Here is an 18799-nt window from a genome sequence, read left to right as displayed (position 1 = left end):
CATATTCATAATAATAAAACAGAGTAAATGGGGGCCACCTTTTTCATCCTTTCCCGGAACCCAAGATTTCCGTTTTTACTATAAACATGATTCTTTTTTTTAGCTGAGTATATCAGTGTTGCCAGATGAGGAAAATTTGTGCTGTTTGGGTGCTTTCTTAGGTGAATTGTACAAATCAGCCTCTGAATTGTACAAATCAGAGCATTGTTATTTTAATTCATAGTATCTACACAATTTGACGTGAAAAATAGCTATTTTGGCGCTTTTATGGCTAAACTATCTTATAGCCCGCATCTTGTACCATTGTAGTAACTAAGGTCTGTAAAATAAGAAAATCGCTCAGCACATATTGCCAAACACATTTTTACTGAGCGTCAGTTTAAATGCTTCATCCTATTTGGATGGAAAAGGGGTGTGCGCTGCTGTGCTGGCTCCAAACTGGTTAGTACTGCAAATAGTCAAGCTTAGTTCTGAAAGAGCGCGAATATTGCTTCGTCTAATTTAATATAGGTCCTTCAATTAAAGCGGAAATAATTACAGCAAAAAATCGCCTTCAGTTCGAATTGCCAAGTGATTTTCGTTTCGCTCCGCGAACTAATTTTTTCACAAGCAATTTTTTGTCGCGCTATGTCAGAACTTAGCTGTATTATTGACAACAGTCATATTTTCGATTCATATCTTCTTTTTGGAAATATATAAACCATTTCAAGATTTCGTCGTGCAAAGTTGAAAAGGTTTATAAACTGAGCGTATCTAGGGGGAGAGGGAAAACCCTTACTCTAGAAAAGTCCCCGACAAAGTCCATGGGTGTAATGCGAACCGTTATTTTGCATATTACCGCAGCTTCCTTCGCCAATAATGTTCAGAATTTGTTTTTGACATGTGGTTTCGGGCATTTGATGTAAGGAGCTCCAAAATTTCAGATAAACTTCCAGCAATAAAAAGAACTATCTATCTAGTCACGTCATACAAGATACTTCAACAACCCAGTATCATGATTTTATTGCAGGCTTGCGCTGATTGGCTTACCCTCATGTTTTCTTGGAATATTATGCCAGTATAGCTCAAGATTTGAAATATCTTGAGGCGTTTCAGGTTTGCAGTAGATCTCAGTCAGGGTGAAGACAGTCCCTCCCTCAGTTCAATTTAGCCTACTTTTGTGTATTATTTTTGAAGTTAGGTGAAGGACTTTAAGACTATAAGAGGTAAGCACAGAAGAAGTCAGTCATTCGGACTTGTATTCTTAGAAGCGGGCCTAGTTGGAATGGTAAATTAGTAACAAAATTTGGTACTTTCCCATTATGTGGACAATTCTAAAAAGTCAAGTTTGGTTAATGCTAATGAAATAAAATAGAAGAGCATGAATATATAATAGTTTATAAACAAATTTGGGCTACATATTTGCACATTAGGGGTGTAGGGGGTAAAACATTGTATATATTAAATACGTAACCTAACCTAGGTACCTTTTCTCCCCCTAAACCCCAAAAAACAACAGTTTAAATATTGTAAATTCAATGAGAAACCACGCTCTTCGATCAATTTAGATAAGAATTACCCGCTTTACGAGTCCATCACTGCATTCACTCGACTGTCTAGCCGTGGTGTCCACATAATGGGAAAGTAACCAAAATTTTACATGGTCTCTTCTGTATCCTCCCCCCCCTAATGGATCCTCGAAATTGCCTCCAAGCCATGATAGAAGGGCTAGGACGCAATTGTCCCGATAGCAACCATAATTTTTAGGAACAACGTTGAATGAGGAATAAAATTAGTTAACTTTAGCCTAGGCTAGGCCTACTTAGCCTATTAGACAGAAATGAGACAAATAGAAAAAAACATTAGATTCCCTATTTAATGCTCTTATAAAATATAATAATTACTAGGCTAGGCTACTGTCACAATTTTTATCACATTCTTCTGAGCTTTATGTTTGGGAACAGTGTTGTATGAGGAATAAAATGGTTTAGGCCTATTTAGGCCAATTGGACAGAAATCAGACAAGTAAAAAAACACTCGATTCTCTTTAATTCTCTTTTAAAATATAATAATCACTAGGCTACTGTCACCAGCCTTTTTTTTATCTCAGTCTCCTGCAAATCTGATTTCTGCTGTATAAATAACCGTAGGCCTACCATCGAATAATAGACTAGTGCTCTTTTATCTTAATGTGGTTAGATCAGGGAAGGGATTTTGGGTAAAATTCTACTTTAGCTACTTTTGGATATCTTGGAAAGGGTTTAGGTTAGGAACATGGGTAAAATTTTACTTTAGATACTTTTGGCTATCTTGGAAAGGGGTTAGGTTTAGAAAACGACACTTCCAGGAAGAAGTCTGGAGACTGAGGTTTGTTACGTGGGGGTATTTTTCAGTACCCGCCTCTAGTTATTCTCCCTATAAGGGGTCCTGACATTTCAGGACCTTTAAAAATTGTGTGTTATAAAAGTGAAACCTTGCAAGATAGATCTTCTGCTTAAATGAAATACAAAAAAATTGTTTTCGGCTTCACAATCTTGCTGAATCCCAATTTATAAGATTTTAATATGCAAATACATTTCCTAAATTTTGAAAAAAAAAACATCGATATGGCTTAAAATTATACTCAAATAACAGGAATTGCATTTTCAGAAATAAACCCAGAGAAAAAGAAACCGGTGACTGAAATTTAAGGTAAACGTTGTTTTGTCAAAATTTCAGTAGGTAGGGCCTATAGACCTGTCATGTAGGCGAATTTCAGGACCCTCTAGAGGGAGAAGGAGCGGATGTAGGTACTCAAAATACCTTCCTTGGACATAATTTAGCCTGTAGACGCATCCCTGAAAGTTTCATTTTCCTAACCTAATCACTTTCCAAGATTGTCAAAAGAAGCGAAACTAGAATTTTACCCATACTTTAGCCTGTAGATCCATCCCTGAAAGTTTTATTTTCCTAACCTAACCCTTTCCAAGATAGCCAAAAGTAGAATTTTACCGAATTTTGGCACAAAATTACTAAAAAGAAAATGTACTTTTCGGTTCGTCCAATGCTTTTTCCAAATGTAATACCCACTTCCATTTGTATCCCAGCCCTCTCCCCTAACTGGGTTAGATATAGTCCTAAGATAGATCTATATCGGAGTGACTGCTGGTCATGTTCGTTTGCATAATTTTTTGTTTGTGCTTGTTCCTCTTCTGTAGCCTAGTTTGCTCGGTAAATTTCTAGTGGGCCTTATAAATTTAGCCAAGGTGATAGTGAAAACGTCATTTGATGCCTTTTGTATGCTTTTTCGTAATTTAATAATCGCTCTTCGGGCTAATTGCATTTTGAGCCCTTAAAAGGGTCCCGAAGGTATTATATGAATAATGAAAGAGCATAAAAAAAGCATCAAATGATGTTTTCACTTTCATCCTAGTTAAATTACATGACCCACTGCAAATTTACCGTGAAATTTACCCACCCCACCCCTCTATTATGCAAATATATACCCTGAATTGTCGACGGCAAAGTTCCGAATCGCAAAATTCAGCGCTATTTTTGTCGACGGCATTCGAAAAAATTGAAACGGTAGGAAAACGGTTATATTTGAGTTGCTTAATAAATGAGGTGTGAATTGTTATAAATAAGTATTTTTGGAATATATTACTCTTGAACGCCCTATATATAAATTAACGATTTTTTAACCACTTTTCAATAACTTAACTAGTGTTGATAACTTCTTTGTTTGGTTATAAAAATAGGTACTTTCCCATTATATGGGCATTTCTAAAAATTCAAGTTTGGTTTAATGCTAATTAAATGGAATAGTACGAATATATAATATTTTATAAAAAAATTCGGGCTATATATTTGCCCATTCGGGGGAGTGGGGGGGGGTTAAAATAAAGCATATATTAAATACGTAACCTAACATAGGTACCTCCCCCCCTAAACCCCAAAAAACAAAAGTTTAAATATCGTATACGCAATAAAAACCACGCTATCATTGTATTACTCTATAGCCGTTAACCCGTCAAAAACAGGGTTTTCATGACTGGTTGCCTTGTAAATGTCCATATACTGTGAAAGTACCTAAAAATGAAATACCTTTGGGGCCCCTCGAGCCCCAGAAGCGATTATTGAATTTTGAAAGATCATAAAAAAGGCATCAACTTACGGGTCCACTTTCATCTTAGCTAAATTATAAGTCGCCAGAGACCTTTACTGTTTAATCACAATCACCCTCCCCCCCTCCAAAAAATGGAAAATAAAACCAGCAACCTGTGGTATATGGGCAAGGTCTACCGTACGAGGGTGGAGACTGGGACGCAGGTACGGGGACCGCAGTCAATATTATTTTTAGAATGTACAGTTAATTGTAGAATCGAGTAGCGTTGTGAGTTTCTTTTTTGTCTATATGATTTCTATCTTATAGCGAAGTTTACCTTTTGTATTAGGTGATTACAACTTCCAGAGACCCGCAATGCAATCTAGTCCCTAATTAAGGTTTTAAAAATGTGTAAATTCAACCCCATACATTCATTTTGTCTCTAATTGTGTTGCCTAAGGCAGAAAGAATCTAGTAAGGTGAACCAGGGTAATTCCGGGCAGTGGGTAATTCCGGACACTCCCCTTTATCTTGCTAGCCCCTCGTTAAATTTCTTTTGAAAAAATCACAGAGGTAGTGCCAAGACTCTAGTTTATGACTCACTATATCTGATTGACAACAGCCAGCACGTGGGGGAGACAGTCAGTCTTGAACTGGAGTCGGTCAGAGAAACTTTGATGAAAAAGTACGTATGGTGTCAGTTTTTTTGCATTTGTTGGTGAACAGTGAAACTTACGGATTTTGTTGTTTTACCATTCAAAAGGGTTTTAATTAGGGCATTAGTTTGATTTTTTGCAGATTTTTATCTCTAACGGTTTAGTCGTAGGTTAGGTGTCCGGAATTACCCATTTTCTGACCCCAAACAGGATAATTCCGGACAGAGAGGGGTATTTTCGGACATGGGAAAACGTGATGCAATCAATTCCTTTTCATTGAATTTTGACCTCTGCCTCCTGGAACTGTGTTCTATTAGAGATTCTCGAGTTTCTAGCAATGTTCCCTTTTCCCAGTTCCCTTTTCTGAAACCAAAAGCGAGTCCGAGATACTGTACGGTGACACCGATGATGACATTTCTCTTGAAGAGACGTGTGTTCTTGATGACCTCGATCAGCCTGACCCTAGCAAGAAAAAGATCGAAACGAAGCTTGACCATTATTATGCTGTGTATTACGACGACTCACCTTATTTTGGCAGAATTGTTGAATTTGTTGATGATGGGGGCGTTAGGATGAAGCTCCCAAAGCTTGACTCAGCAGCGACGTACGAGTTTAGCTGGCCCAAGAACGATGACATCACAGACGTCGCAGAAGAGTTTATCTTGGGAGGGCCCCTAGCTCTGAAAGGCACTGGACCCTTCATTATAAGCGAGCCTCGCGAAATGGTGAAATGCCACAAGGAAAGGGAGAAAAGATATGGAAAAAAGAAGTGATCACCTAGGTCCTCTGTGTTTTGCTTTTAAACTTGCTTTTATCAGTATTTCAAGTCGTCTTTTTTATTATTTTTACCTTATTTTTAATATACGAATTTCAAGGAAGTTAGCAGATGGATTCTGTAGTTGCAGGAGATGAGGGCCCAGGCCTTCAGGTCCCCCAGTCCTTCAGAAGACTATTTAAATGCTGGCTCGTGGTGGTATAATCACTTTATTATCAAATTATCGTGAGAATCCATGGTTTGACACATTGGAAAACGAGATTTGATTTTCAGAAAAACAAAATCACGACTGCAAAGCTGAATAACTCCGCTATTTCGGAAGGTACGCGCATGAAATTTGAAAGAAACATTGATTCTGGGGTGCTTATACCACCAACCAAAGCTAAGACTTTTTACTCCTTCAGGTACAAAGATATTGACCTCGTCCAGAATTACCCATTTATTGGTAGCTAGTTCCAGATACCATGGGGAAATTTCAAATCAGGTCACCAACCCCCTGTATAGTTCGAATTTCGGAAGTTTCTAGCTCTCGTATGAAAGCTGTACTTTCATACGAATCCGATTTTATGACGAGATTTTAAGTCTGCTGGCAGGAGGAATTTTTTGAATCCAAAAAAAAGGTCAAAGTGTCCGGAATTACCCTGGTTCACCGTAAATAACTTTTAAGTGAACAGTAACTGAAATTTACTTCTGAACCTTCTTAATACCAAGAAGCTATCTCCTAAACCATTGCCTGCAGGTGAGCAGCAGTTGAATTTGAGCCAAACGTAATTTGTTTTCAAAGTTAATACAAGTATAGATTTATCTTTCTTCATATTAAATTTCAGAAGACAAGTTTTTTCAACTGAAAGTAAGAAGTAGCATTAAAATTAAAATACAACAAAAATTATGCCGTGTTTGAGGGGGACTACCCTTTCCTCAACTGTCACATTTATGCTGGATTTTTTTATCACAACTCAATAAGAAAGACTGCTCAAACACAAGGATAGTTGAATTCAGATGAGAAGTATTTTTAATGAGCTTCCAAGACTTTAGCGTAAAGAGCGAGGGTTGAGGAAAGAGTCGCCCCTCTCATGTGAGATACAATTTCTATTCGTTTAAAGCTTTAATGTTACTCCTTACTTTCAGTCCAGGAAATTTGTTATTCTTTTGTTTGATTGCTGACCGTTTTCAAATCATCCCAGGAAATCCCTTTCCCTCCCCCGTTTAAAATGTCCCCGGGAAACTTCTCTCCCCACGGTATATTTTCTCCCAGGGAATCCCTGAGCAGACAATCCTCCATCCCCCAGAAATCTCGTATATTTCCTAATAACAATACTTTATCTGAGCAATGCGCCAATTGCATAACTTTCCCCAGCCCCTTCCCCAGAGACTCAGGGGGATTTGTGAAAATGACAGTGAAAACTGAAAAATGAGTCATATATTACCATAAAGGCAGATATACTAAAAAAACTGAAATGTTTCTCTGGATACATGAATTATACAGGCTTGTCTTAGTTTTGACAATATTTTTTGCAGAGACTAAATTTCAGCTGGGAGGGGGCAAACTGGGGTCTGAAGGGGTCGGTTGCCTCTCTCCCCGTCCCATAGCAAACTAAACCCCTGCCAGCCTCTCCTTCCACCCTGAATGCCTGGATATAACTCTGGGTTCTATAAAAAGTTTACTTCTTTTCCTTTCTTTTTAATTTAGGAAGAAATTGACATTGTTTGGCTTTATGAACCAACTGTCGGTGAGGAATAAGCACACAAGGCGATGCAAATCAGCAAAATCCAACAAATATTTTTTATCATATTACCACGGGCAATATCTAGTCAATTGGGGGTGGAGATGGGGATGCAGTTAAACTAGAAATGACTGTGAATACAATAACATGATTGTGCTTGGTTCTCGTTAATTCTGAAATTTTCAAGCGCAATACGACAACATTGTGGCCAAACTTGTGCATACCCATGCCCCAATATGTTTAAACCCCCTTCCTGTTATCGCCTCCTCTGACTCTGTCTTATTATTTTGAAATGTGGTTGATAAGGGGGGTTTTCGCGCTCAAAACTTGACAACACGAGGGCCAAGGCTAGATTTAACTCAATGATTTATGGTAGATAGAAACGCACCCTCGCCATCGATGTTTTCTCCGTACCTAACTTGACGCTATTTGGTTGTTTTTGTATGTCCATGGATATACCACCGTATGCGTGTAGATTGGTCCGACTTTAATTAAAGGGGTTTTATTATTTAATTAATATTTTTAATTAGAGGATTCGCGACAGGCCGTGTCTTAGCAACTAAAAGAGCGAGTTGCAAAAAAAAAAAAAAAATATTAGAAAGTGTTCGGGAAAAAGAAGCTCGCTTGCAAGACAGACTAGTGAAGATTATAGCGGCTAGTCGCAAATAATGAATTGAAAAGTAAGCTATTTAACGATTGACCGCGCTTCCGTTTTCATAATCAGTTTTTATGCATAAACCAGCGTTAATAATGGGACTCAACTGTTGATTGGACAATGTCCTTGTTTTCTTTTTGTTTTAGTTGATGCCATCATTTTGTGAGATTTTTCAAAATGCTATTCATTTCTTAAAGTAATTAAAAAAAAGTTTTTTTTTAACTGAAAGTAAGGAACGATGTTAAAACTTAAAACGAACAGAAATTATTCCTTATATGAAAGGGGCTGTCCCCTCCTCAACGCCTCACTCTTTACGCTAAAGTTTTTTATTATTTAAAAAAAATCGAGTTGTGAGAAAGTCAAACTTTAGCGTAAAGAGCGAGGCGTTGAGGAGGGGACAGCCCCTTTCATATACAGAATAATTTCTGTTTGTTTTAAGTTTTAACGTCGTTCCTTACTTTCAGTTAAAAAAACTTGTTTTTTGTATTTAATTTTTGAACGTTTTTGAATTAAAGCAGGTTTTGATTTTGGCTCACCATACATGAATAATTAAAACAAAATTTGCATATTAATTTTACTTTTATTTTGGTTAAATGGATTTCTCGACACTTGTTTAATTTTATTTACGAACGTTTTTATTAGTAATAAATATACGTAACTTACGAATTAACTTACGTAACGAACTTATATATTCATAGATTTTAAATACGTATATTGAGGGGTTCGCCCCCTAGTCAATACCTTGCTCTTTAAGCTAAAGTTCGAGTTTTGTTCCAATTCTTTAAAAATGACCCCTTTATCACAAAAGCCATTAATTAGAATAAATAGCTCTTATGAAAGTACAAAAAAAATCTTTGGCTTAAAGAGCGAGGTATTGACTAGGGGGCGAACCCAATCATATGCGTAATATTTTCTGTTCGTTTTAAGTTTTGGTGTTGCTCCTTACTTTCAGTTGAAAAACTTGTTTTTTTTTATTTAATTTCTGATCTCTTTCTTTAATAATGCTGGGAAATCCTTCACCCCCTTCATAGAAATGTCTCTTCTCCCATGAAAACTTCCTTCATGGAAAGATCCTGCCATATAACCCCCGACCCCGCCCCCCCCTACCAGAAAAAATCCCCCCTGAAAACGTCTGTATACTTCCCCAATAACCAATACTATATGTTAACATTGGGTAAAGTTCATAACTTTCAGACCTCCCCCCGGGGACTTCGGGGGATTAAGTCATCCTAAAAGACATAGTTATCATATTTTCGACCATGGTAAACAAAATGGCTATCTCAAAATTTTCATCGGGTGACTTTGGGAAAAAATGAGCGTGGAAGGGGGCCTAGTTGCCCTCCATTTTTTTGTCACTTAAAAAGGGCACTAGAACTTTTAATTTCCGTTCCGATGAATCCTTCCATGATATTCTAGGACCACTGGCTCGATACGATCTTCCATGGAAAAAAAAAACAAAAAACAAAAAAAAGCGAATCTTTGATCTTTCTTCTGGCAAATAATTAAAAATTACACATTTTTTTTAAGTAAGTGCTTGAAACATCTACAGTAGGGTTATCTGGTACGCTGAATGTGATGGTGTACTCTTCATTAATATTTTACAGTTTTTAGGGGGTCTTTCCTCCTTTTTTTCTAAAATCAGCCAAATTTTCTCAGGCGCTCAACTTTTGATGGGTAAAACTAAACTTGATGAAACTTATATATTTGTAATCATCATTAAAATCTGATTCTTTTGATGTATCTATTGGTATCAAAATTCCGTTTTTTAGAGTTTCGGTTACCAATGAGCCGGGTACTTACAGTTCTTTACCAGGAACTGTTTGATTGACAATAAGATGAAGAAAAAAGTCAAAATTGAAAGTTTTATTCAAGTCATTATCTTAAAAATTTGAATCCAGTGCCAACAACCACTTGCCAGAAGTACTTTCCACTAGCAAGCGGATTCGCCTTCCTATTCTAGCTAATTCTTGTCTTAACTACTACGGAAAGCGAAGCCGACTTTCCTTTCCATCTCGCGAAAAAGACCTTAAAAATAAATAAAGTAGTCCTGATTTGTTGAATGACGCGTCTGTTGTCAATTTGTTTTCCCATGTAGCCTAGTATTTATTCAGCATATTGTATGTGCAATGGTTGATCATTCAATATCATACTAAAAGGAGATAGAGACGATATAATGGTGTTCACTATTTGTAATTATCCAGCGTGCCCAAGCTTGACTCATGCGCCTACAAGTGAATTCGCAAGTTAGTTTAAAGTTGGGAATTGCATAGAGCCTGAAGATTGTTGGTATTTTCCCGGAATTCGTCGTGGTACTTATGCATGATAACTAAACTTACGATCATCTTTGATTACTCACCTTGGTACTGGTGCATTATACGGACACTTATAAAAGGTCAAGTTCGATTAGTGCTGATAAAATAAAATAAAATAGGATGAATATAATATTCATCCTATTGAATATTATACTCAATAGTCACCGTCAGGGTGACCAGACGTCCCGCATTGTGCGGGACAGTCCCGGATTCCGAAACCTCGCCCTGCATTCGAAAACGTCCCGCAAAATGTCCTGCTTTTTGTAAAAAGATTCAAAAAGATTAAAACATTTTTAGATTAAAAAAAATAGAATTACTTTAATAAGTTTAATATTTTTTCCCCATATATTCAGAAAAATGTTTTAATCTCAATGAAAATGTTTTGATAAAAGCAGACACAGGATTTGCCCTATTGCTTTTAAGTGTGATTTATTGTAGTATAAGGTAAACCCCTAGCCAAGATGCTTGGGGCAGCTTGCCCTGGTTGCCCTCCCTGCCCTTGAATGGCTCTGAATTCAATGTAGGCTATTTATTTACACTCTAGGGTGGGGGGGGGGGGGTTTCAAAGTTCTTTTCTGACACAAAGGAATGTTATAGGCAATTGGAATGTAAAATCACATTAAAAAAGACACAAAGGAATGTAAAAATCACAATTGGAACTGGACACACTAAAATCTTGTGTTTGTCAAGTTTAACGGAAAGAAACCGTGTGATGAGTTTAAGAAGGAAATCGAAAACAATGTTGTATTTCTAAAAAAGGTGCATTCATCAGCCAAATATGATTATAATAAAAATATAATGACATATGACGATAAAAGTTTAAGAAACATTTTTGAGTGTTTTTATGAAACCACACACACTTCCTACTCCTTCTAGCGCTCTTCAAATTTTGGTATGTCCCGCACTGGGTCTGAGAAAATCTGGTCTCCCTATGAATATATTATAGTTTATAAACAAATTTAGGCTATTTATTTGCACATTTGGGGGTGGGGGGAAAAGCATAGCATATATTGAATACGTAACCTTACCTAGGTTCCCCCCTTCCCCTCTACCTTTTCCCCTCTTAAACCCCTAAAAACAATTGTTTAAATATTGCAATTCATTGAAAAACAACAGCTTTGCAGTCATTTATGTATAGCCGTCTCTTGAGAAAAGCCTGTTTGATAGGTTTTTGCGACTGGTTTCCTTGTACAATATATAAAAGTGTCCGTATTACGCACAAGTACCCGTATTTAATATATGCTATTCTATTTTATTTCATTAGCATTAACCAAACTTGACTTTTCAGAAGTGCCCATATAATGCACCAGTACCCTCATCTTTTATTGCAGTTGGTATGGGAAGTGTTTGATTTTGTTTCTCTTTTCAAAGATTTCTTAAAAGCTAAGTTATTAAAAAACAAAAATTTCGTAATTTAGAGGGGGGAGTTTGGATGACTGAATTACATTATTAACTTCAACATACCAGGTAAGTCTAGAACAGGGATTTCGTAAAAAAGGGTTTTTTTCGAGCATGGTCACAGGAGGGCTTATTCTACTGGAAATTATAAGTTATATTTCCCCTTTTATGCAGGATGAGAAGTCTCACTCTCACTGCATTAAAGAATAAATTTCTGCCAACAATTGGTCCAAATTTGTAATCTGGCCAAAAGAGGGCCCAAGTGTCATCATGCCGCATGATTAACCATGCACCATGCCGTACTGAAACTGAAGGTCTCAGGTGCAAATCTTCATCAGATTTGATGTTGATCATCCATCAATAGGTTTTTCCCACCCCCCGTCCCCCTTGTTGGGAAAGTTTCTCTACGTTCCATTATTGCAAAAGTTTGGCTTTGGAATATATTTATTAAAATTGTAAATTTCTTTTATATAAATATTCAAGATTTTGTCATGCAGTTCACTTGCTTAAAATGTTCATAACCACCAAGAAGGTCATGGCCTAATATTGAAAAAAAAAACAGCATCATGCATACGGAGGAATTTCTATCGGGAATAGGGGGTGTTTCCGGAGGGCAAAACTCCGAAAAGGTTCTCAAAAAGGTTCTCAATACTGATAAGTAAGATGCAACTACGGGGATTATTGAAAAAGGCACTTATATTATAGCGCCTATGTTACGTTGTTCATCTAAGTAGAACCAATTTCTCTGACTAATCCTAATGAAATATCACAAATAAGATGAAAATATAATACTTTAGAAACAAATTTGGGCTATATGTTTGCACATTAGGGGAACGGGGTAAAGTAAAGCGGGTCTGCATTCAAAATGTGTTACGTAAAGTTATTCTGAATATTATGACGTAAGAATTGTTTTCTAACTTTACACTGTCCAAATGCTTTAGACAACCAGTGACTTGACGTATTCAGATAGTTCCTAGGAAAAAAGATGCTTCTTGTGAACTATTGCTTGAAAAATTGTGATGTCTTCAATATTTTTCTAATTATTCAGGAACGCATCAAATTATGTCTTTTTCATGTCATTGTTCCTTAGTTTTATAACGCTCAAATAATTTAACTATATACCAAAGCTGCGTAATTTACCAGAGTGGAATTTTGCAAAAATGTATTTTCTACTCTAGAGGGAAACAAGTTGTTTTGCTGACATTTAAAGTTTTCTAGCAATATAATACTTGTAATCTGACTCGATTGATATTTCTGACAGTTTTACGGCCGCACGTGTGCGAGAATGTCAATAGTGTATATTGGGACTACCTTGGTAATTATTTTATAGAATGGTTGTATATTTTTCGTTCTCTACACTAGTGTGAAAATCGTATTTTGTCCAGCTGTTGATTCCATAATAGAATAGTCATACCTTACCAGGCAGATATGCAAGGGGAGGTGTCCCTACCTAGCCACAATGTTAAGTTATCTCTAGTATCTCCTCTTTTCTCATTTAATTTGAGAAAATGTCTCCCCCCCCCCTCCCGTCTAATCTCCTTGAAATATGTTACTCCGTATATATCCTTGCTTCGAAACTTTTTGACTGCAGGGTGGGGATACAAGTCAATTTCCCAGGAAATTCAGTCAACTCCAAATGGCACCCCCCTCCCCGCGAAAGGTTGTGAATTTTGAGTACCAGGAAAATGTATGAAACGGAAAGTCAGTAGTAGATTTGTTGTCGAGCAATTGACAGGGGCTAATTTCCAGCATTTTTATTGGGGGGTCAAGAGGGGTCCATATCTGGATAATCAAAGGGCATGGGATGTTTGTCCCCCCCCCACTTTATTGGGGGGAGCAACTCCCCCCCCCCTCCTTGCCACCCCTAAACGACGCCCCTGGCAATCGAGGGACTCACCAGAAAGAAATTATGAGGGTTTTGAGGCTTTTGAGGAAGAAAGTGAACTTTAAAATTTCTAGTAATGCAAACACTTCGAAATACGTAAGTGTGAAATGAAACACATCAAGTGGGATATAGTTTCTGGACCAATGAGGAGGTTCTGATTAAAAGTATATGGAGCCCTTATACTTTTTATGGTTTCTGGACTAATGAGGAGGTTCTGATTAAAAGTATATGGAGCCCAGGCAAGGGTTGCGTCCCCAGATAATGTGTTTCCCATCTATCTTTATTCGTGCTAATAACATGTTTTTGGGATTTGGGTATATCAGCATTTATTTTGGTTATATGCACTCCGGGTTACATTTATTTTGCCGTTTCATAGAAAAGATAATATTAAATATGGTTATAATAAACGCGACAAGGGTGGTCAACTCCAGGGAAAAGCAATAGGTTTGGTTGTGTTGTCAAGTTAAATGAAACAGTTCTTTGCTAATTCGGTTTTATCGTTAGTACTCAGAGCCTGGTTAGGGTTTTTTTGGGGGAAGGATCAGAGATTTTTCCGGCAAGACAAGTGCTTTAAGTTGTGTGTTCCCCGTACAACTCTGGTATATTATTTCCCATGGTAGTTACTCCATGGCTGATATTCAGTTCTATCCATCTACCGAATTTTCGAAATTTACCTACCTCACCGATCATTTACGCTAAAATTTTAAATACTTTTAGAAAAGCTTCTGGTTCTAATTAAACGGCTCTTGTGTTTTAATAGTCGTTTCTAAAACTTTTTAAGTTTTATTTCTGTTCGTTTTTCAAATAATGTTGGGATATCTGCCACCCCTCCTTGCTAAAAATTTCTCCATGGAAAGATCCTCATGTATAACCCCCCCCCCCCCGAGAAGATTAACCCCGGACATCTCGATCCTCACTGCAAATTCTCCCCCCCGCCAGAAACGATCCCGCTAGAAAAATTTTCCTTTGCATACTTTCATCTGAAAAAAATATTTATTTTTATTTTATATCTCATCATTTTTCAAGTCATGCCAGATCCCCCCCCCGTTAGTGGTAAATATTTCCCTGGAAATCCTCCCCTAATGGAACGTTTCTCCCGTGGAAAATTTTCCCACGAAGAATTTCTTCTGATGATAATTCCCCTGTGGAGAATTTCTCGCGAGGACTCCACTTCCTCGGAAAATTACCCAAGAGAAATTAACCCCGCTAAAAATTTATCCTGGACAATTCCTCCGGAACATCTCCACATGTAGAATTAAGTCGCAAAAGAGAAAGTAAGACAAATAAAACAAATTTCGGATATAAATTTTGCAAAATCTCCCTCTGGGAAGTTCACCTTTAGAAATCCCCAACTACAATACATTTTTCGCGTAAAAATCCCCACCCCTGAACCTCTTTCGATCATTCAGGACTATTGGATTCGTTATGATCACTCCTGGGAAGAACAAAACAATAAAAATAAAATATAAACACAACCATCTAATAAACACCTTTTTTCTGGCAAAAATTTTTACAAAATTCTACATTTTTGCAGATAGGGACTTGAAACATTTACAGTAGGGTTATCTGATGGTGCGATGGTCAATAAGATTCCTTGACCTTTAAGGGATTTCCCCTCACCTTTTTTTGAAAATCAAAATTTTGTCAGGCTCGTAGCTTTTGAAGCGTAATGTTAGACTTAATAAATCTTATATAATTGGAAAAGAAAGCCAATTGTTTTAATGTATCTATTGTTACCAAAACAGTGTTTTTTAGAATTTGGACCGCTGTTGTGCTGAGTCGCTCCTTATTTACAGTTCGCCACCACGAACTGTTTGATGTTGTAGTAGCCTGCTAATTCTGCTAGTTAGCACACGATATATGATACTTGTTCTGGTGACTGGGACGGAGAGTATACGAGAGGGGGTTGTAAATGGTACCCCTGTTTGATCTCCCCAGCTTTTCTTCTCTAGAAGTGAAACCAAAAAAGTGCCATTTTTAGTTCCAGGGAACATTTTTACGATGGTGTTATCAAGACGACTTTACAAAAATCTTGTAGATATGATCAACAACTTTGAAATGGGCCATTTAACATATCTCTGCGATGTTGTAGTAGCCTGCCACTTCTGCAGCTAGTCAGCAGACGGTTTAAAAAATTTACAAAGAGAAGTGGGAGGGGGAGTGTACAAGAGAGGTATTTTAACATCAGGTAAAATGCCACCAAAAGTGTCGTTTTTGGTGTTATATAGTACTATGATTGTGTTGTCAAGACGAATTTATATAAAGCACGTAGATATTAAAATTAAATTTAAATGAAACCATAAACAGCTTTCTATGATGCCCCCTGCAGAAAACACCTCCCTCGGACCCGCCCCCGCCGAAAAGTCCCTCCGGTTAATTCCCCTGGATAATTCTGGATGTTCATTAGAAGGGAAATTGAAAGTTCTACTTACCTGTTTAAAGTCAGAGGTTTTGCTATAGCGTCTTCTATAGTAAAGAGCCATAAGAGTCCAATGTATTAATATTTATTTATTTTTTCCAAGGGGAACTTCATATAGCGTGGTCGTATAAACTTCGGAGGGGGGCTCATTCAATTGCAAATTAAAAGTTCTAGTGCCCTTTTTAAGAGACAAAAGTGATTGGAGGGTAACAAGCCACCCACCACACTGTTTTTTCCTCAAACATATCCAATCAAAATTTTGAAGCCGGTTTTGTTCAAAATAGTTCAAAGACCAAATAACCGTGCCTCTGGGCTTGACAACCCCCCTTCCAGCCCCAGGGCAAGCAGGTTATGCAAGTTGCCCGTTGTTGAGACATAAGGTTTTTATGGGAAGGGTGGTCGAATAAATTTTGGAGGGAGCTCATTCAATTGAAAATTGAAGGTTCCAATGCCCTTTTTTAAGATTTAGCCTGTTTTTTAACCAGTTTTTATACCAATTGTGTTATGATTGCCAGATGACAGCCGGAAAACGGCATATAAAGAAGGGACCATTAAAACCTCTCCCGATCATTGATACTCCTTTCCACAAAATAGGAATGACCTGATCGGACCTCTAGAGGGTAGCAAAGCGGGTTTCAAGTGACCTTAGTTATAAGCCACATACAGAAACTGTATGTGGCTGTATGTTGACAGTATTTTTGACGCCAAAAGGTCTATAAAAATTTCTCGTAATACCATTTGGGATTCAAGGAGCAAGTGAACGATTACAGAAGCTTATGGATCCTGTTCTCAGAGGTTTGAAGTTCTGTAGCTGCTACATTGATGATATTGTCATCTTCTGCGATACTTTTGAGGATAACCTGCGACACATCAAAATGGTGCTACAGAGATTGCGGTCACCAGGGCTGGCAGCAAATCCAAGGAAGTAAAGGTTCACCGATACCGAAGCGGAGTTCTTGGAAAATAAAGCTGGAGGGGGAGTCGTTAAGGCATCGACGAGCAAGATCCAGGGGATTGTCAATTATCCAAGGTCCTTCTCGGAAAAAGGATGTCCAAGCTGACGACCAACAAGGCCCAGAAGTTATCGAAAAGATTCCTAATGCAGAGCTTGCGTTCGAGTCCCAGAAGGAGGCGTTGCGTTCAGCTCTGGTTTTGAAAACCCCAAACTATAGCGAACCCTTTATGCTACAAATGGTCGCGAGCGGCAAAGGACTGAGGGCAGTCCTGACCCAGTGAGCAGATTGGGATGAAAATCCTATCAGTGTCTTTGGCAGGAGAAACGAAATCTGAGAGACAATACCCTCTACGATTGAGAAGGTGGTGCTGACGATAAAATGGGTGATTTCCAAGTTTCATTACTTTCTGTTGGGTTGGCATTTTCTCGTCGAAACCGACCATGATCGATTAAGGTGGCTTCACGTGATGTCAACCCAGAACGAAAAATTAGCTCGGTAGATTCTTGCCCTACAGGTATATGATTTCACCGTTTGTATCCGACCAGGGGTTACAAACACAAAGGCTGACTCCCTGTCAAAATATCTGGAATAGGTAACCCCTCCTCGTTTTGTAAATATTGTATATAAATTTTTCATAAAAAGGATCCGGGATGAATCGTAGTCACAGAGAATATAGATCTGCTGGAGCACCTTTATCGGTTCACCTACGAAAAAGTAAACCCGTTGAAAATAACAGACGGCACACTGCAGTTCTACGTAGAACGGGTAGTGTTTGAAATGACAGATCCATGTGGCACGAAATTCGCATGGGATGAGCATGGAATATTAGAAAGGATTTTCAATCATCAACTCCCCAAATCGTCGTGTCCTTGCAATTTTTCTTTGAGTGCTCAATGATGGAGTGTCACATCAGACAAGATGGTCTTCACAAATCTGATAAGGAAGTGGCCAATCGTATTTTGCTGGAATACTTTCAATCTGGTTTATTTAAAAACTCAAAAGCTACTGAAAGGATTTTAGCAATTGCCATCCAGTTCGGTTCAGACGGGGTCAATCTACAGTTAAACGTGTGTCATAGAGTTAAGCTAAAGTGGCTCCTCCCTATTAAATAGTGGTCAAAGTGGTCTTACCTCTTTCCTTGTCATAAATGAGACTTCGAAGCAAGAGCTCATGAAACAATACGGAAGAGGGCGGGGATGTGATGATTTTCTTATCACTTTTCTTTTTTGTTATTTTCACTTTGTGATATTTTCTTGGATTGTTGTTCGTTGGCGTTCTTTAGAAGAAGGTTAATTACCTGTTTTGGCGGAAAGCCGAGACACGATTTGTTTTCGTTTTGTATGAATTTTTTGGTATGAGTTTTTTCATATGAATCAGACCTTTCCTGAATAATGAATAATAAATATTATGGTGAAGTTGATACCATATGGTCCCTAGAGGAGGTAAGGGGTAAGTCTATAGAGTGACTAATAACTATGGTAGCGTCCTAATTTATGGTCGGCCTTAACTACTTATATGAGAAGTTCCTACTGAGCCTGGACTAGAAGTCAAGGATAAATTATTGATTACGTTTACAAATTATTGATTACGTTTAATGAATTCAAACACCAACGGTGCAAGTTCAAAGTACTAATTTGGATCTTAATTGGTGCCAAAGGCAGCAATTACGGCATTCTGTGAATTCCATCCATTATTGGTACAAAATAGTTTTAAATCCACTGTAGGCAAGTACATTTGTAAAAAACTAATTTCCTGTTTGAGTTCAAAGTCTAGAATCTGCAATATCTGGAAATGAGCACATAAAATGGAAACTGTAATTAGTATGATGAACAAAATCCTCATGAATATGGCATTTTAGAATCTTTTGGTATGAAAAATGCTTCTCTTTGTTCTGAAGACTAGTAAAGACTAGTAGGCTAGCACATATAAATTCACCTGGTCATAAATTCAATGGTC

The 18799-nt window shown here is 37.6% G+C and overlaps 1 protein-coding gene across 1 annotated transcript in view; it reads left to right on the top strand.

The window, feature by feature from the left end:
* The first annotated feature begins 1185 nt into the window (after positions 1–1185).
* LOC148942860 (protein asteroid-like) overlaps positions 1186–18799 on the top strand; it is a 49309-nt gene continuing 31695 nt past the window's right edge. Inside the window, exon 1 of the mRNA XM_089102810.1 lies at positions 1186–1205. The gene's annotated coding sequence lies outside the window, so the exon portion shown is untranslated. The remainder of the gene's footprint in view (positions 1206–18799) is intronic.

This window comes from Artemia sp. Qi Xiang Cuo, chromosome 16, assembly GCF_049724085.1.
Source record: "Artemia sp. Qi Xiang Cuo chromosome 16, ASM4972408v1, whole genome shotgun sequence".
NCBI classification, from domain to species: Eukaryota; Metazoa; Arthropoda; class Branchiopoda; order Anostraca; family Artemiidae; genus Artemia; species Artemia sp. Qi Xiang Cuo.
This window is presented reverse-complemented; position numbering and strand designations above follow the sequence as displayed.